At 33.5% G+C, this 19,568-nt stretch overlaps 1 long non-coding RNA gene and 1 pseudogene across 1 annotated transcript in view; one reads left to right on the top strand and one right to left on the bottom strand.

Annotated features, from left to right (window-relative positions):
- LOC109050347 overlaps positions 1–13,910 on the top strand; it is a 41,086-nt pseudogene extending 27,176 nt beyond the window's left edge.
- Positions 1–19,568, bottom strand: part of LOC122145376 — a 56,265-nt gene that overhangs the window by 3,604 nt on the left and 33,093 nt on the right. The gene's annotated exons all lie outside the window — the stretch shown is intronic.

Here is a 19,568-nt window from a genome sequence, read left to right as displayed (position 1 = left end):
AAATACACAAAAACACATGTACAGTATTTATCATTCATAAATCCACTTTGTTTCAATCTCATACATTTTTACATTTCTAATTGAACTTTTTTTTTGTTCAACAGCTATGCGTATTTTAACAATGCTCATACTTTTTAGCTGAATAAATGTAAATAATTTCAAAATAAAGAGATTTACAGTATGTTTATTCTAATCTATTTGAATAAATGCATTTTGAAAATGTTTATTTAAATTAGTCAAGTAGATGCAAGGAGTTAATAATAAACTATGCTGTGTTTTTTTAGTACAGAAATCAGACCTGTTTCACTGATGTTTCACTGACAAATATGCATCACATTAAGTTTATTAGTTTATGTTAAAACGGAGTAATTCAAATGCATGAAAATTTTATACACAATTCAAATGCATAAATCTCAAGTTTAGGCTTAAATATTGTATTGAGTGTAAATTGAGTGTGGAAGCAAAATTAATGACAGGCTCTTGAACTAATGAAAATTTAATTCACACCCAAGTTGGTGATGCAATGCAAAATTAGTAATTTATGCATGTTTTAAGTAATTTTTCAGATATATTCTGGATTTTATGAAGTTAACATGGAATTACTATCATAGCCCCGAAATCATAATAAATTAATCTGCATCCTCAAAATTTCTCAACCAATCAGAATATGTAAAATGGTAACATGCAATCCTATTATGCATTTTACCGAATCAGGTAAAAAAAAACTCTTGGATGAATGTCAACTTATCTAATGAATTTTTATAACTTTTCAGATTATTTTCAGTAGTTTTTGAGTGTGCTTGCCACAATTACTTTTTCCTAACATTATAACTATAGCATCTGCAAACCCTCATTCTCTAACTTCTGCACTCTTCCACCCTTCACAGTCAGAAAGTGAGCCTGAAAGAGCGCGTGTTCTCCAGCCCGAGAAACTCCGCGAACAAAGGAAAGAACTCTCCTCAGGGCCAGCAGCCCCTGCGACGCTCTCCCAGTGCTGACAACAGCATCGAGGACAGTCCCTCCAAAGTACCCAAGAGCCTCAGCTTTGGCGACCGCAGTCGGGCCAGACAGGCCTTCCGCTTCAAAGGCGCCGCGTCCCGCCAGAACTCAGAAGGTGAGGGACCCGATCCTGTGTGCTTATCCAGTGTTGCCTCTTTGGTCGTATCTGTCCACTTTGGTCGTGGTTTTGCAGTTGTACAATGTTACAATTGTTACAGAATGTGTCAGAATGTTACATACACAGAATGTTACAGAATAGTAGTTGTAGAATCTAAAAACAGTTGTTGTAGAATGTTACTTGAGCAGAATGTTACAGTATGGTAGTTTTAGAATGTTACATTTGTTACAATCGTTACAGAATGTTACAGAATGTTACAGAATATTAGGTTACACTTTATTTTAAGGTGTCCTTGTTTCAGTGTAATTATACATACAGTATAAGTACTGAGTAATATTAATTAACTACATGTACTTACTATATGGTTAGGGTTTGGACTAGGGTTTGGCTTAGGGTTACTTGCATGTAATTATGCATAATTAATTGTTATTATAATAGTAAGTACATGTAACGTGTAACAAGGACACCTTAAAATAAAGTGTTACTGAATATTACATACACAAAATGTTACAGAATAGTAGTTATAGAATGTTACATTGGTTACAATTGTTATAGAATGTTACAGAATGTTACATACACAGAATGTTACAGAATAGTAGTTGTAGAATCTAAAAACAGTTGTTGCAGAATGTTACAGTATGGTAGTTTTACAATGTTACATGTGTGACAATTGTTACAGAATGTTACAGAATATTAGGTTACACTTTATTTTAAGGTGTCCTTGTTTCCGTGTAATTATACATAACTAAAAATAACTAATAAATATTAATTAACAACAAGTACTAACTATATGGTAAGGGTTATAATTATAGTTTAGCTTAGGGTTACTTGCATGTAATTATGCATAATTAATTGTTATTATAATAGTAAGTACATGTTACATGTGTAACAAGGACACCTTAAAATAAAATGTTACCGAATATTATTTACACAAAATGTTACAGAATAGTAGTTATAAAATGTTTCATTTGCTACAATCGTTACAGAATGTTACATACAACGAATGTTACAGAATGGTAGTTGTAGAATGTTACATTTGTTACAGAACATTACAGAATGTTACTCATCACACTTAAATGTTGTAGATTCAAACACAACAAGTGACAATCATGAATCGCAAGATTAATGTTATAGTTTGTATATTTGAAGCTGTAGTAGATACAATGTCAGACAATGAAAAACTAGTGTCTGGATGAGGAATTATACACTGGTCTTATGTATGAGATTGTTTTAAACTGGTTAGATATGTCCATGTTCACTTGAATAAGTTGCATTGAGATTTTTAGCTTTGTCGGGCAGTTGAGAAGATGTGAAGTCAGAAATTTGATTAATTTCATACAATCCAGATTCAGAATCAAGTACCACACATCAGGATTCTTATTCTGTCTTTCTGTTGTGCCATTGCATGGGATTTTTGCAGTGTTGTATCGTGATCAGTGTAATTCTTGCTGCCTGTGTTATTTTTGTGCATATCAATTTTATCTAAGTATAACCGTTGCTTTCGCTGCCAGTGTTTTTATGGAGAAACTCTGAAAATAGGTCTTGAGTTGAAGATTATGAGCTAAATATTTTATTAGCTAAAATGTGTAATAATTTACTTAAGCTATTTAAGATAGCTAGTTTTATGATTGGTATGAATACAGTATATGATTTCATGACATATATAATGGCATAAATATATATTATTTTACATACCAATCATAATATTTGGCCTGAATCGTAAGACTGCGTGTTGGAATATTGAAATATAATTTATGAAAAACTTTGAGCTTTGGTTACACTTTCCACAACATGCAAATTCACTGATTATTTGTGGTTATCAGAATCCTTGACAGTTTATTTAATAATGCACAGTTTCAGATGGCTAAATATAAAGTCAGTCAGCTGTGAAACTTAATAAAACTCTCTGACAGAATCATGTGAATGGCAGATTGTGGAAAGGTTGACCTTTTCTAATCCATGTGCGTGTTTATGATTTTCCCCTCGTTTTTTCTGATGAATGTGGATCCTGATGCTGTCCTTTCCGTTTCTATGTTGGATGCTGATGCTAAAGTGCTCATTGAGATGCAAGAGGAAGATTTGAGACACAGGAACTCTCCAGGTCAGGCAATCCAGATGGGTCGGGCTCCCATTCTACCTCTTAAAACCAAAGCACCATATTCAGTCAAACTAACCAGCTTCAGTCACAGACAACTACTAGTCTGCAAATATGCTTTGAGTTTAGTTTGGGCTATGATTAACATATTACTTATCTTTTTTTTTTTCATTAATTGAACAATATCACACACAACCATGCTGTTGTTCTGTATATTAACCTGTGATTTCACTAGTCCTTGAAAGATTTAATTGGGTTTTATTCAAAGTAAAGCTCAAGGGTCTCTTGACTAAAGCTCTTTTGATAATGCATGCTAAATGTATTCATTAATTTATTTCACCCGTTTAAAGCTACAGTATGTAAGGTTTTCCATTCTTAAATGACTGCATATATCTCAGGACTGCTGGGATGAATTGAAAGAGAGACTCAAATCAGAACTTGTGGCGCTGTTTTAAGGCATCCACATCATGAATAATATTGTTGTTGGAACTCTTTTCATTCATTTTGAGGGTCAAATATATCTCTATTTAAGGATTCAGCTCTCATTAATTGGCCACCAGGAGTCAACCAAAATTCGTCTTTATCTTTATCTCAACTTTATTAATCCAGTTATCTCAAATCTGATCATCTGATCATATTGAAATTTAGACATATGTGTATGCATGTCTTTAAGAGGCAGTGCACCAAATCTAGTGTATCTCAGCCACTAGGTGATGCTGTAACTCAGAAGCCATACGGGGTCACATTGAATTTTCAATTGGAAAAATTTCCACCATATTGAATTTTCTGAAGAAACCTTCTTCAAACTCAATCAAGGTCTTGACCTAGGTTGACATTAACTTTTCTTACAAAAAAAGTTAAATAATTTTAAATAATCTGATGGTTTGGCAGACACAAGTCAATAAATTTTTTCAGGATTAGCCCATATTTACTAATAATCCTGTTTCATGTGAACGCAATGTGCAAATGTAACAGATTTTGGTGCATAAGGACACCAGGACAATCTGAGGAGATGCACCAAATTTCATGAAATTTTGCCTAGAGGGCGCTACAACTTGGAAGCTTCATAACTTTTTGGATCCAGTTCATTGCCACTTCTATACTGAGCACATCACAGCGGTCTGAGAATATGCCAGTCTGTAAAGTCTTACCTGCATTGAATGCTGGATTTTCCATTGTGCTTTTGAACAATGAAAAGTTTTAGTTAAAAATCTGATGTGTTTTTCTGTTAAAATGCTTGCATGTTTAAGATACCTTTGAAAACTTTTAGCATGATGAACTTTTTGTTTATTGCTTTATTTAAAAATGTATTATGCTCTAAAATGAAATCTTTTTTAGTTAGTACTTTTATTTTTGAATTATGTTTACAAGTGAATCCTTTACAAAAAAGGAGAAAATGGTGCTGCTAATTGGTCAATGTGTAGTTATCAGTTTAATCCTGTTACTAAAGTCCCATAGACTGTGAAATATAGTCAGTCAGTCCAATCCAATCAGTCATGGTACAATGCAGAAACACTACATTTCATATTGCACTTATTTGTTTTACACTAATCTGCATGAGATATTTTGTGATGCAACTAAACCTTTCATGTTGTGTATTTTTAAAGATTTTTTTTCATCAGTGTTCTTTTATGAGTGATGAGTTTCTTTAATAGTAACAGCATATTAATGATTTTTTTCCCTTAATGTCCAGCAGTTTCAACTAGTCATGCTTTACTTCTTTTTCAGTAATGATGCTGTTAAGTTATATCTTGCATCATCTATAAATTGCTATCAATATGTCAGATGGTTAGCATCTATAAAGGCAGTCATAGTAAGAGATAACCTTGTGATTGCACGAATGTCCACCTGATGTCTTGTTAGTGTGCAGAATTCGATTTGCACCTTCACTTGAATATAATTTCATTGTATTTAAAAAGTGACACTCTTTGAGAATTTGTATCTGAACATTTCGCATCATGCAAGAGAGAGTGCGTGTCATTTCTCTGAAGGTGAATCGTTTATTTGAAGCACTGAAGCTTTGGATAACTGCGCAACGAAATCTGGCTTTAGAACTAAATCTGGTTCACCTTCAGAGAATTTACTAGTTTCAGAAAATTCTGAATGTATTTTATTTTCCATTATTAGGACCATTGTTACTAGTTTCTAGATTTATAGCAGGTTTGTTTTGTTGTTGTTTTTGTAACCGGCCTTTATTACCATCTCTATCACAGCAATTGAAGGGTTAATCAGTAAGAGATTATCACACAGGAGCTCATTTTTACCAACCCTAGAACTAGTGCTAGTTGATGGCTGCAAACTAGCACTCTTTAACCTGCAATATGAGGAAAACTAGTTAGTCCTGAGGAGGAAACATCAATGCAATGAAGACCACAGAGCTGTGGAACAACTATTCAGCATCATTAAACTGGTGTCAGACCGTCATTATTCACTCGAGGGTTTGGAGCCAGACGGTTGTTTTAAGGCTCTGTGATTTATTTGGCATAATAAGCACAGGTAGATTTATTTGTATGCACCTGTCCTGTGCCAGTTGGTCTGTGCTAGCTAAAGGGAACACAGGAGAAAGACACTGTGACCCAAAATATATATCAGTGTATATAAGAAACTGGGCTGGTTTGTGTTATTTAAAAGGATAGTCCACCCAAAAATAAACATTCGCTGTTAATTTACTCACCCTCAGGCCATCCAAGATGTAAATTACTTCTTCATCAAAAAAAAAAAGCAACCACCTCCCTTTATAATAAAAAAAAAAAAAAAAAAAAAAAAAACATATCAAGGAACACAAAATGAATACCCGTGGCTCCTGACGATATATTGAGGCCTTATGAAGTAAAACGATTGGTCTGTGCAAGAAACTGAACTTTATTTACCACATTATTACCTTTAAATCAGTAGTGAGTCGTGACCCAAAAATGGGATGCAGGTCTGTTTTGTTAAAGAAAATATGACCTGTATTGCATTTAATACTGGTTACAGATTTGGCATTGTGTTGGGTGTCCAACATAAAACCAGCAAAGAACCGCTGCTTTATCTAGCTATGTATCTCTCACTCATTTTAAACCAACTAGCATTAGTGAAATTTCCTACCAATTTTTCAGTGTCCTTATTTAACATCTTTAATTTAAATAGCACTTGATTTGATATATTATTAAGTGTTCTAGTAATACTCATTCAGTTTAACTGTTTAAGGGTCACTGTATGGCTTTATTGTTTTTTTGGGCCACAGTTGTCTTGGGTTTCTCCCATGATGCCCTTCTCGTGACTTTATAAAGATGGCATTGCACTGACCAGTCTGGTGTGGCACTGAACTAGTTAACCGAGTTAATGGCTGCGGCTCTGCTAAGTTTAGGTTTTGGGCTGTATGGAGGGTTTTAGGGGTTTGTGCACTAACTCCAGAGTCCTGCTGTCCGTGTTGTGTTTTTTAGAAGCCAGCCTTCCTGGAGAAGACATTGTTGATGACAATAAGAGCTGCCATTGTGAGTTTGTTCCTCAGGATTTAACGCCGGGACTAAAAGTTACCATCAGGGCCGTGTGGTAAGCAAAGACGAGACAGGCAGCATCCATCAGACGTGTGTAATATTATTGATAAAACTACAGCAGTCTGCATCACATAATATTACCTCATAAACTCAGTCTTTCCTGAATGTAAGTTACTAAACATGTTACATTCAGTCTTTTGAATCCTTTGTTACATTCACACTTTCATTGCTCAGATCATGCATGAGATATTTTGGTCAGTATCAAGCCTGAAAAAATATATATATCGGTGTCTGGGACTCAGTTATTGAGTTAATCTCACAGAAGCATATATTCATATTTTACTGCAAGTAAAAATTAAGAAAAGTAAAAACCCCAATGGTTCAGGGTTATTTTAGTTAACTAAAACTGAAACCATAAAATAACATTTTCTTTATTTAAATAAAATCAAATAATAAAAATTATATTATTTTATTATTTTAACTTATTTTATTTTAATTTATTTTATTTTATTTTAAAATTTATTTCTAATTTTTATTTAATTTAGCTTGAAAAGCTAAAAAAAACCTTAAACTGAAATAAAAATTGATAAAAACTACAGTATATAGACTTTAAAAAAAAACAGATCACAACAAAATGACTAAAACTTTAATTCAAAGAAAATGAAAATGGGAAATCTAAAAATAAAACAAATTCAAAATATTAGTGAAAACTGTAACAGTGTATCTTTGTTATACTTAACACTGTGTCCAAGAAATCAGTGTATTTTAGTACCATTGTGATACTGTTATAGTTTTTATTAATACTTTGAATTAGTTTCCTTTTTTTCAAAGTTTTAGTCATTTTGTTGTGTGCTTTTGTAAATTTTATTCGTTTTTGTTTTATTTAAATATGGTTTAATATAACCATATAGTTTTTATTAATGTTCATTTCAGTTAATTTTATTTTATTAAATTTTTTTACATAAACTAAATTAAAATGAGAAGGGTTGCCATGGCAACTAGATTAAATAAAATAAGTACAATTACAAAAAATAATAATTATTATTTGGTTTTATTTCAAGGAACAAACTAGCCAAAATAAAATGAGTTTGAAAATTATTTTATTTATTTATTTATTTTCAAGTCATATTTGTTATGGTTTTAGTTGTAGTTTACTAGAGGTAGGTAATCAAACCATATTTTCTTGTTTCTTTCTTTATATTTTTGGGGTGAAATATGACCTGGCCATGTTCTCGACAGCCTCTCAGCCTTTGTTTCTGTGTAAAGTGTTAAGCGTGATAATGTGTGTGAATTGTTTCTCCTGCAGCATCATGAGGTTCATGGTGTCCAAGCGAAAGTTTAAAGAGAGTCTGCGGCCGTATGATGTGATGGACGTTATCGAGCAGTATTCGGCTGGACATCTGGACATGTTGGCGCGCATTAAAAACCTGCAGTCCAGGCAAGAGCAGATACAGCTGCTTCTCTTTCCTTCTTCACACCGCTTGACTCATACACACTTTACAGTGGTGTGGTGTGTTGTGTGTTGCATGGCTCAGTTTCCTAAAGGTCTCTCACTGGTTTGATGTTCATATCTGTCCGAATCTGAACTGTCCTCACATGAATGTTTACGATACCCAGTCTTCAGTGACATAATGTGCGGTTTTGTGTGTTCAAATGCCTTCACTGAGAAACATTGTCTACATTTTCATTTATTGAGACACAATTTCATGGTATTTTAGCAGTTCGGAGCAACATTTGTGGGTCAATAATGATGTGACACATATTTATTATTGACAGATTTATTAATTTCTTCAGAAGTAATGTAAAATGCAGTTCATACTCTGGAAAAACTTTAGTGTAGGACTTAGTTTAAAACAATTTTAACTCAGAAATTGCTGGTAAATTTCGCAAATGCTAAAAAATGGCAAGAAAGGTGTTTTCTTGATTTTCAAATCATAAAACCCAAAGAAAATGATTCAGAAGTGATGAAATGGTGTATGGTATTTGTAAAACAAACAAACAAAAAATTTAATTTGAAACATAAATGTGAAAATATATTTAAGATTTATACACCTACAACGTTTATTGAAAATATTTTATATTTTATTAAAATAAAATCAGAGAAAACATGATTTTCAATATATTTATGTAAAAACGTTTGAAAATATGTTTAAGATTTGTACTCTCAAGATGTAATGAAAACATTTGATTTGATTTTATTAGATAAAATATTTAAATATGAAAATTCTTAAAATATATATAGATTATAAATAATAAAATATCATATAATAAAATCTTTAATATTTAAATGTGACATTAAAACATTAAAACAGCCAAAACAAATTTTAAATAAAAATATTTTATTCTGTTTGATAAGATCAAATATTTAAATATATTTTTATAATTATGATATATTTTATTATTTATTTGATTTTTTTTTTTTTATTGTCATTTAATGAAACTTTGGTTAACACTAATAGTTTCTCGATGCCTTATGAAATCAACATTATCATTGTTTAAAAATATGTTTATGTTTATATTTTATATAGTTTATATTTTATTGCTTATTCATATACAACTTGTCATTTAATGAAAGTTTGATTGAAAATAGCATTAATGTTTTTTAATGCCATATAAAACCGAAATCGTCATCATTGACCAACACCTTAAAAACAACACTTCTCAGTGTGCATACAGTAAACTGCTGCCTACCTATTCAAGTAATCCAACACAGTCACATCCATCGGGTTTTAGGCCAGTCCTCCTGTATGTATGAATAAATTAATGTGGTTATGATTTGACATGTAAATATATTCCTGCTTATAAACAAGCACACATTCTGAAAACATTTCTGGCATACTTTCATCACTTTTTACGGTAATGAACTCCATGAAGTATGTCTGGAATATATTTGGAGGGTTTGTTGTTGTTGTTGGTTTGTGTTTGCGCCGCTCGTGTCACGTCATTCTGCATTCTGCTGTCCTCTACTCTATTTGCTTTGCCAGGTTAGATATGATATTGGGTCCTCCGTGTCCCAGCACCCCTCGCCAAAAGAAGTGTTCAACCAAAGGAACCAAAGAGTCGCCCCAGTTGTCTTCTAGGTTAGGACTCCCGGGCCTGCGTTAGATCTCTCTCGCTCCAGAGACCAACCAAGAAACCTGCTTCTGTTTCAGACTACATGGCTAGTAGAAACTGAGCTTTCTAAACAAACTAGTCTATAATTGCATCGAGCCTGAACGCTCCGGGGCGGTTTCTGATAATGAAGTCCTGATTCACTTCATGACCTTGTTTTGTAGAGATGTTTAGTCGAGGGCAACCAAATATCGCATTTCGGTGAGTTACTAGTCATGTAGCTGAACTAAAACTGGTTAAGCTAGTTTGCCTGCACCGCTGTGTGGAAATGAAGAGTTGCGGCAGCAAGAAGCAGCAAATGGAGATGCACATGTCCGAATGGTCTTTCCTTTCATTTGGCATCGCTGTTTTTGCGTATGCATGTCAGCATGGCGTTTTTCAGGCATGCCACATGATGCACAATATGTTTTCTTCATGCTTGATTCCCACCGATCTTCTTTTTTTAAAGCAGCCAAACAACACATCCGATGCCGTATTTCGACGGAGTGTCTCGGATCAGACGCACCCCTGCTAGTGTAGTCCATCAGCTTTGGATAATGTGTCAAATGTGCGACTAATACTGTAACATGCAACTAAAATGTGATTTCACATCGACACATTGTTCAAAAGTGGCAGATATCAACAGAAAACGTCCGTCTGGAGGGCCTGACTCTTTCTGTCCAATCATCTCTGTCTGTCTGTCTGTGGACACGCCCCCTCATTATCATATCCCTCCCTCTGCATGCATTCATTGATTTCCCACACTGCTTTGAGCTTTAGAATACGTTTTATTATTTCTTAAGAATTTATACATCTTTGATATGAATGTTGTTGTTATTATAATAACAGTTCAGGTAAATAATGTGATAAATGAACAATTATGCATGTATTACATGTCATATAATAATTTATATTTGATATTTTTGTAAATATATATTTTTATAATTGCATGCATTTTATAAATATATATATAAATATATAAATATAATTTTTAAATCAATTATAATAACTTATAATGTGATAAATGAAGACATAAGAGAAATAGATATTTGTTTGATGTGTTTTGTATAAAACTAATATATATATATATATGAAGTTTAAAATATATACTAATGGAATAAAAAATATTAAATTTATTTAAATATTTATGTACATATTTAATATAATTTATACTAAATGTATTATATTAAATATTTATATTTACTGTATATAAATATATTATATTATTTTAAAATTTTGGTAAATATATGCAGTGTATTTCTGTTTCTGTGTTTATCCATGTTTAATGTATAATGAATCACTGGTTAACATATTTTCTCCTAAAACAGATTACATTTTTATTTATTTATTTATTTTTGACTTTGATGAGTTGTGAAGTTTTTTATTCTAGATGTTTAATCTCTAATTGATTGTTAGAGTGGATCAGATTGTTGGTCGAGGTCCTTCAATAACAGACAAGGATCGTCCTAAAGGAACCACGGATGCAGAACTCCCAGAGGATCCCAGCATGATGGGACGGCTTGGGAAAGTGGAGAAACAGGTCAGTCACATCGTTAAGAGATTAAATAAATCAAATCCACTGATGGTTGTCTGTCTGTTAATTAATTATCGTCAGCCCTGTTTTCAGTAAACCTCTATATTTACTTACTATTGCTTGCAGAAAGCTCATCTACTATAGCCTTTTGTTTGTTTATGTGCATATGTGTTTATTTATTTAATAGATTATTATTAGACATGATTACATATTAAGTGGTAAATAAATTGAAAAAAAAAAAATTGTTTATACTTGTTTCTTAATAAACTCTGTTAATTTCATAACAAAAGAAATGACCTAAATCAGTCTTTTTTCATCATCAAAAACATTTGTAATGTAGATTATACTAGTACAGGTATGTTACATAAAACTTGCAAAATGTTTTCTCTTTTTTTAAATCATAACTATAATGTTTATGTATTGAAGTATGTTTTAAACCAGAACTGAAATGTTTTTTATCATTAATAATAAGTAAAATGTTTTAGTTTGTAAATTGAAATAATTTTTGTTTGTTATATATTGAATATTGTTTTAATCATAAATAAAATATTTATTTTAATTAATTTTTTAATGACGACAAAAGTGTTTTTTATGTATTTATTTAATATTTTAATTATAACTGAAATGTTTATGTATTGAATTTTTAAAATCATAACTAAAATGTTAATTATTTGTTTTAAAACTAAAATATTTATTTTACGGATAGAAATTTGCTTCCAATTAAACTATTTATATTTTGATATGATTTGGATATTCTTTGGGAATTTCACCAGGCTGCTATATTTTCTTTATCCTAAAATAATTGTAATATTATTTTTTTTAATTTATCTAATATTAATAAGAACTACATATGAAAAAAAAAAAAAAAATAATAATTCTAGCGAGGATTTCAATTTACAAGCTTTGCATATTCTCCTGATTCAATCAATTGTCAGTTGAGCCCACAATACTTTTTATCAGCTTTTACAGAAAAAAAAATGCTGCTAAAAGTTTTATTCATCCATGAGTAGTACATTAGTTCAAAGACTAATATGTGTTTAATTTTGTTTTACCTGAACTCTAATGTGATTCGCACATAACCAAGTGTTTCTAAGCATAAGATAATGAGATCTTCCTCTTTTTAGGTGATGTCAATGGAGAGGAAGCTGGATTTCCTGGTCAACATCTACATCCAGCGCATGGGCATCCCACAGTCTGAGACGGATGCTTACTTCGCCTCTAAGGAGCCGGAGCCGGCGCCGCCGTACCACAGTCCAGTGGAGCACATGGTGAAGAGCGGCTCCATTACTAAAATCATCCGCTCCAACAGCTCAGCAGGCCAGAAGAACTACGACCCGCCGCCGTCGACCTGCATCAACCACCACTGCCCACCATCCACATCCTGGCACCTTCACAGCCGCCCCGAACCCACGCAAGGAACGTCACCCACGGGGGACCCCTCACTGGTGCGCATCCCGCCGCCTCCGGTCCACGAGCGCTCGTCCACAGCCCACAACGGAGGCTCTCGGGGGGCTGGACAGCATCACGTGTCACGAAGTGAAATCGGACGCCCGCTGGCTCTTTCCCAGCAGCAGGCCGGAGCCGAGAGCGACACGTCCATATCCATCCCCTCGGTGGACCACGAGGAACTGGAACGCTCCTTCAGCGGCTTCAGCATCTCGCAGTCCAAAGAGAACCTGGACTTCCACAACAACGCTTACTTCAGCGGCGTGTCGCGCTGCACTAAAGTCAGGCCGTACATCGCCGAGGGCGAGTCGGACACGGACTCCGATCTGTGCGCCCCGTCGCCACACTCCGCCACCGGAGACGGTGCTTACGCAGACAGAGGATGGTCCGGCCCGAAGTAAACCTCACAAAGCTGGGATTCAACCATCTTCTAGAGCCAAACACGCGCCGGACTGCATTTGCGTGTTTAAGAAAACGCATCTTTTCTCTTGCGAGCGCAGCTCCACGAGCGGAAGAAACAGTGGACGCACTGAAGATGCAATGCAATGGCTCCTGTGAGCCGAGCACTTGCTTATCCATCAGCTCATGTCGGGAGAAGGATGGATTTTAACGTGAGAGACGCTGGGAGAGTGGTGCATTTGCGTCATTAAGACCATCTCATGGATTTCACATCGTCAGCTGGTTAAAGCGATCGTTCACTCAAAAATATCGCCATCAACATCCTGTCGTTATTTACTCACCCTCATGTCTCACCAAACGGTGTGACTTACTTTGTTCTGTGCAGCAAGATATTTTGAGAAATATTGTTCAAACAAGAACAGTTCTGGCATCTGTCAAGCTCCAAAAAGGACCAAAACTACACAAAAAGCACCATAAAAATATCATTTAGGTCCATTTACAAAGCGACACTGCATTCAAGCAGGGCTGCACAATAAAGCTTAACGGTTAATCACAATTATTATGCTCAAAAAATATGATCACAATTATTAATAATGATTGTCATTTTAGTTTTTTTAGTTTTTTTTTTTTTACATTTAATCAGGATTATTGCACTCTCAAAAAGCAAGAGAACGTCAAATCGCATGGTTCCAATAGAAATGGTTCCAGAAAGATCAAATAAACCACTGGGCAAGAAATGTATGGATTTATGAAAAAATTATTGGGGGATTTCAATCTTGATCTGGCAACTACAACCTTGAATGTTACCCTAGCCCTAACTCGTTACCAATGCAAGAAAGCCCAAATGCCAAATTAAAATAAAATGTTTTCGGGATAAATAACCAGCAGAGAAATATCACAAAAAATCAGGATAAGCAGAAATTGTGATGACGATTAAAATACAATTCATTGTGCAGCTCTACATTCAAGCACATGTTGTATAAGCTCTTGCTTTCCCTGGGATTCGAACCATAACCTTAGCATTGCTACAGAAGTCTAGTTAATAAAAAGGTAGTTTATTTGACTTAGCACCATATTACAAGTCTTCTGAAGTTATGAAATCAGTGAAATGTAAGTCGTTATTTGCTGATAAATGACATGAGGGCGAGTAAATGATGAGAGAATTGAGATTTTAGTGTGAACTGTCCCTTTAAATCATGTCTCTGTAATACCATGTCGTCCATGTTCGCTTGTGAATGTACTTCACGACAGCTTGTGAATTTTAAAACATCTCTAAACCAGGTCGCGGTATTCCCTTAATTAATTACCACAGTTAGGAAATTCACTTCAAGTACGTATGAAATATAAAATATCACTGTCTCTCAAGTTTACAGTTTTTTAATACTCCCTGGATTAATAATCTGCATGTCAATAAATTAGGAATATTTATTAGGAATAGTTCATTTCATACTGTAAATTGTTCTTTTCCTAAAGATGCTAAACCTTCCAAAGCAATATCTAAAATTATTCCTTTAACATCAGAAGTATCCGTTTAATAATGTAAACAATCATTCAGCATACATATAAAATCATCTAATTTTCTAATACATGCCATCAGAAAACATGAGGGCCAGATGTAGTATGAAGTTGAACATGAACTAACCGGTTATAGTTAGATAGTTGAATCTCACTTCTGAAACAGGGAAAACTACTCTTTTGAATGCACTAATTTACTGAGAGCACATGAGAAATGCACCGAAACTGATGTAATTGATGTTCTGTTGCCTTTTATTGTTTGTTTTTTTGGTTGAAACCACACTGAACAAAAATGTCTGTATCGAGACCGGACAGCTGACCGTATGTTTCCCGTAGAAATCATCCGTATCTGTTCGACAGCACTTCACACAGACAGACTGCACATCTCCAAATAGAACAGTCTGTTTACATCATCCGTCTTCCATATCAGTCACCGCAGTCTTTCTCTAACACTCCCTTTAATTCTGTTCATCTGCTGCTTGTGCTGGACAGATGGGGGAGACCGGGGCTAGTTGTCACACAGTGAATATGTTTTATGGTGGTTTCTTTAGCTAGTCTTGCTTTTACTCCCAAAATGTACTCAGTATGATCACCACAGACCAAATGTTTTGCTTTTTGAATGTTAAATACATATTTAAGGAAGAAATCTTAGCTTGGCGCTTCTCAGAAACCAGGTTGACCACACTATTCGCCATCTATGGAAGCACGTTTCTGCCACGAAATATAACATTAGAAAGGTATTTGTGATTTGTTATTTCACAATTCTGACCTTTTTGTTTGCAATTCTGATTATATCTCATAATTCTGAGTTTGAGTTTATAGCTCATAATTCTGAGTTTACATCAAATTCTGTTTAAATCATAATTCTGAGTTAATATCTCATAATTCTGAGTTTATATCTCAATGTTACGTTTGTCCAACAATTCTGAGTTTATATCTCATACCTCTGAGTTTGAGTTTATATCTCATAATTCTTTGTTTACTGTATATCTCACACTTTTAAATTTTTACCCAGAATTCTGAGTTTATATCTCATACCTCTGAGTTTGAGTTTATATCAAATAAATTCAGAGTTTATATCATAATTTTAAGCTTGTCTCAAAATTCTGAGTTTATATCTTATACCTCTGAGTTTGAGTTTATATCTCATAATTCTTTGTTTATATCTCACACTTTTAAATTTTGTCCCAGAATTCTGAGTTTATATCTCATACCTCTGAGTTTGAGTTTATATCTCATAATTCTTTGTTTATATCTCATAATTTTAAGTTTGTCTCAAAATTCTGAGATTATATCTCATAATTCTGGTGAATATGTTTTATGGTGGTTTCTTTACAGACAAAATCCTGAAAGTCCTGATTACAAAGCTATTGCTCAGGAAAAATTGTTAATTTACATTCATGCATTTGGAAAATGCTTTTATCTAAAGAAACTTACATTGCATGCAATGTTTACATTTTATCAGTTCATGCATTTGCTGAAAAACCTGTGTTTGAAATATGTAACACTACAGTATATTAAATAAAAAACACAGTTACAAACCGACAAGTGTATTTTCACTTTTGACTCAAACCCTTTTTGCCATGTGACAACTAGCCCTGGTCTTCCCGTTTTGAATGCAGAATTCAGCAAAAGCAGCAGAAATACGTCCTGAATTCATATAACATACAATAATTACTGTGGTAAATGACCATTGAACATCATTTAGCCTAACAGAGACATATAGATGTAAGTCATTGGTTCAGTTTGGTCATGTGGCAGTTCTGAAGCTGAAAATCACTTACAAAAAAGTACTACATCAATACCCTAGTATTCTTTGAAGTACCTTGCTTACCATGTAAATACCATGCTACATGAATATGGTATTCTCTGCCGTAACTGTACTACGGTAACATCACGGTACTTGTTTGTAAGGGACGGTTGAGTTCTGCACATTCAGTCCCAGTGAATCTGTAACAGTGGTTTGAGTTGAACATCGTCACAGCTGCCTTGCTTGATTTCACTTTGTTTTCCAAAGAATCTACTGTATTTTGCTAAATTGCCTTTGGTATCTTTTATAACGCTGTCGGTTTTGTTCCTGTTATGTGAAAATGTTTGGTTCTGAAATGCTTGTGAATGTATTTCTAAATGCTGTCGTTTTGCTTTCACTGTTCAGACTCACAACTTTCACGTACTTTGTAGATCTTCACAAACAGATGAACACAACCAGCTTCTGTGGCACTAGAATCTGTCAGACGGGTTTGCGAAATCTGAATGAACTTACACAAGTAAATCTTTGCTTTAGATGAATTTGTTAACTGCAAATGTGGTATTAGTGATTCTGCACCACCAGTATTTCAAATTAGTTTAACCAGCAAGACTTACTCGGTCAATTAGCCTCACCGGAACGACCAGCACTAACTAGCATTCACTTGACTGGGAAAAGTCATGGTCTTTTTAACAAGAAAGTTGCTTGTCTTGCTTTTACTCCCAAAATGTACTCAATATGATCTTCACAGACCAAATGTTTTGCTTTTTGAATGTTGAACACATATTTGAGGAAGAAATCTTAGCTTGGCGCTTCTCAGAAACCAGGTTAACCGCACTATTCGCCATCTATGGAGGCCCGTTTCCGCCATGAAATATAAATTTAGAAAGGTATTTGTGACTTTTTATTTCACAATTCTGACCTTTTTACTTGCAATTCTGATTATATCTCATAATTCTGAGTTTGAGTTTATAGCTCATAATTCTGAGTTTACATCAAATTCTGTTTAAATCATAATTCTGAGTTTGTCCTGCAATTCTGAGTTTTCTCATGATTCTGAATTTATATCTCATAATTCTGAGTTTATATCTCATAATTTTAAGTTTTTCCCACAATTCTGATTTTATATCTCATACTTCTGAGTTTGAGTTTATATCATAAAATTCTTTGTTTATATCTCATAATTTTAAATTTGTCCCAAAGATTCTGAGTTTATATTTCGTACCTTTGAGTTTGAGTTTATATCATATAATTCTGAGTTTATATCTCATAATTGTAAGTTTGTCCCACAATTCTGAGTTTATATCTCATACTTCTGAGTTTGAGTTTATATCATAAAATTCTTTGTTTATATCTCTGTCCCAAAGATTCTGAGTTTATAAAATCGTACCTTTGAGTTTGAGTTTTTTTTTGTTTTTGTTTTTTTTCTTTTTTCTTTTCCCCCCACCAAAAAATTTAAAATTATTTTCTCACAATTGTGAGCTTATATCTCACAATTCAGACTTTTCCTCTTAGAGCTGTAAGATAAAAAGTCAAATATATCTTTGTGGCGGAAACGGCCTTCCATAGTCATCTGTAGACAATCACATGAATCCAGTAGAAGGAGAGTTTGTGATACTACACGGCCCGTGCATGTCACACATCCCACAAGCCTTAAGTTTCTTGTCTATGTGTGGTAAGTGACACTTATGCGATTCACATCGACAGATATGTTGTTTTACAGCTTTAGCTAATGTCATTTTATCATCACGCCTACGTTTACTCGACGGTCTCGGATCAAATCCATGACTGCTGTTTTTCACAAATGATGAGCACTGTTGTCTTTTATTTTTCTTCTCAAGAAAAGTAAATGCTTGCCAGCATGTTTTAAACCGCTGAATGCCATATCTATATAGCTTTTGATTATTATGTAGCATATCCGTCGTGTAGTCACTCAGATCCATGAACTCATGGGCAAATGTACAATAAACTTTGTATATCAGAAAGTTCAGATGCTGCTGTCATTCATGTTCATCTAATGATATCTTTCATCACTAACGAAAGGATCAGACCATTCAGACCATTCCATACTAACAGAATATAGGCTTTCTAATTTAACTGGTTGTAATCAGATTCCAAAATAAAGTACTTGTAATTAGATAACACTACATTTTATAATGCGTAAAATCAGATTACAGTTACTTTTTTATGGATTACAGCAATACACATCAATACATACATAGAAACCCAGGTGTAATGTTTAATGCATTTCATAATGTCAATAAAGAATTTAATTCCTTTCAATTCTATGTGATGAGTTAGGTCAAAAGTCATCTAAAAGTATTCAAAAATTAATTACACTACATTACTGAATATGTGTAATCCAGATTATGTTACTACTGTAACTACAAATTTCGTCTTGTAATTTGTAATCAGTAATGGACTACAATTTTTAATAATCTAATCTTAAATCTTGTTTTCTAAGATAAGACAGCACAATTGAATAGATATACCATATTTCCACAATTGATTAATCACAGTATATTTTATGTTTAGTATGTTTTGTATGAATGTTTTGCTTAAATGTCATATAAATATGCAAATGAGGCATTCTAGAATTAAATATGCATTAATTTGCATACATTTCCACGACAGAAATCCGAACATCATTTTATTTTTTTTAATATTTTAGATCTTTAAAATTTAGAGCTTTAAAATTTTATATAAATCCGGCAAATGATATATAAACAAAAACCTTCAGAATATAGATATAAGTGCTGCGGAAATGAATAAAAAACTCTTAGCGTTTAAAAATATGTATTGAAGTTGGAATGCAGATGCAAATCGATAAAGTGCATTTAAACAAGTGTATTGGATGTTTTCTTTCCACTAGTCTATTAAGTCAAGTTATGAAAGCAAAATAGTCCAAAATCTCAACACTGATCTCTGCATGACAACACAATGGTTTTACCTGAAGAGTCTTGCCTTAAAAGAACCAAACTAACAACACAAATAAGTTAAAAAGATCCCAGACTTCTTTGCAAGCACATTGTCTCTGGTGCTTCTCAGAAACCAGGTTGTCCACGTCTGCCATCTTTAGACGAGTCTTTTCTTATTTATCTACATTATTTCTGCAGTTAAAACTGGCCTCAGATTTCATTTGGTCA

This window comes from Cyprinus carpio, chromosome A6 (genome assembly GCF_018340385.1).
Source record: "Cyprinus carpio isolate SPL01 chromosome A6, ASM1834038v1, whole genome shotgun sequence".
Classification (NCBI taxonomy): domain Eukaryota; kingdom Metazoa; phylum Chordata; class Actinopteri; order Cypriniformes; family Cyprinidae; genus Cyprinus; species Cyprinus carpio.
Note: the sequence above shows the minus strand (reverse complement) of the source record. Positions and strands in the feature narration are given on the sequence as shown.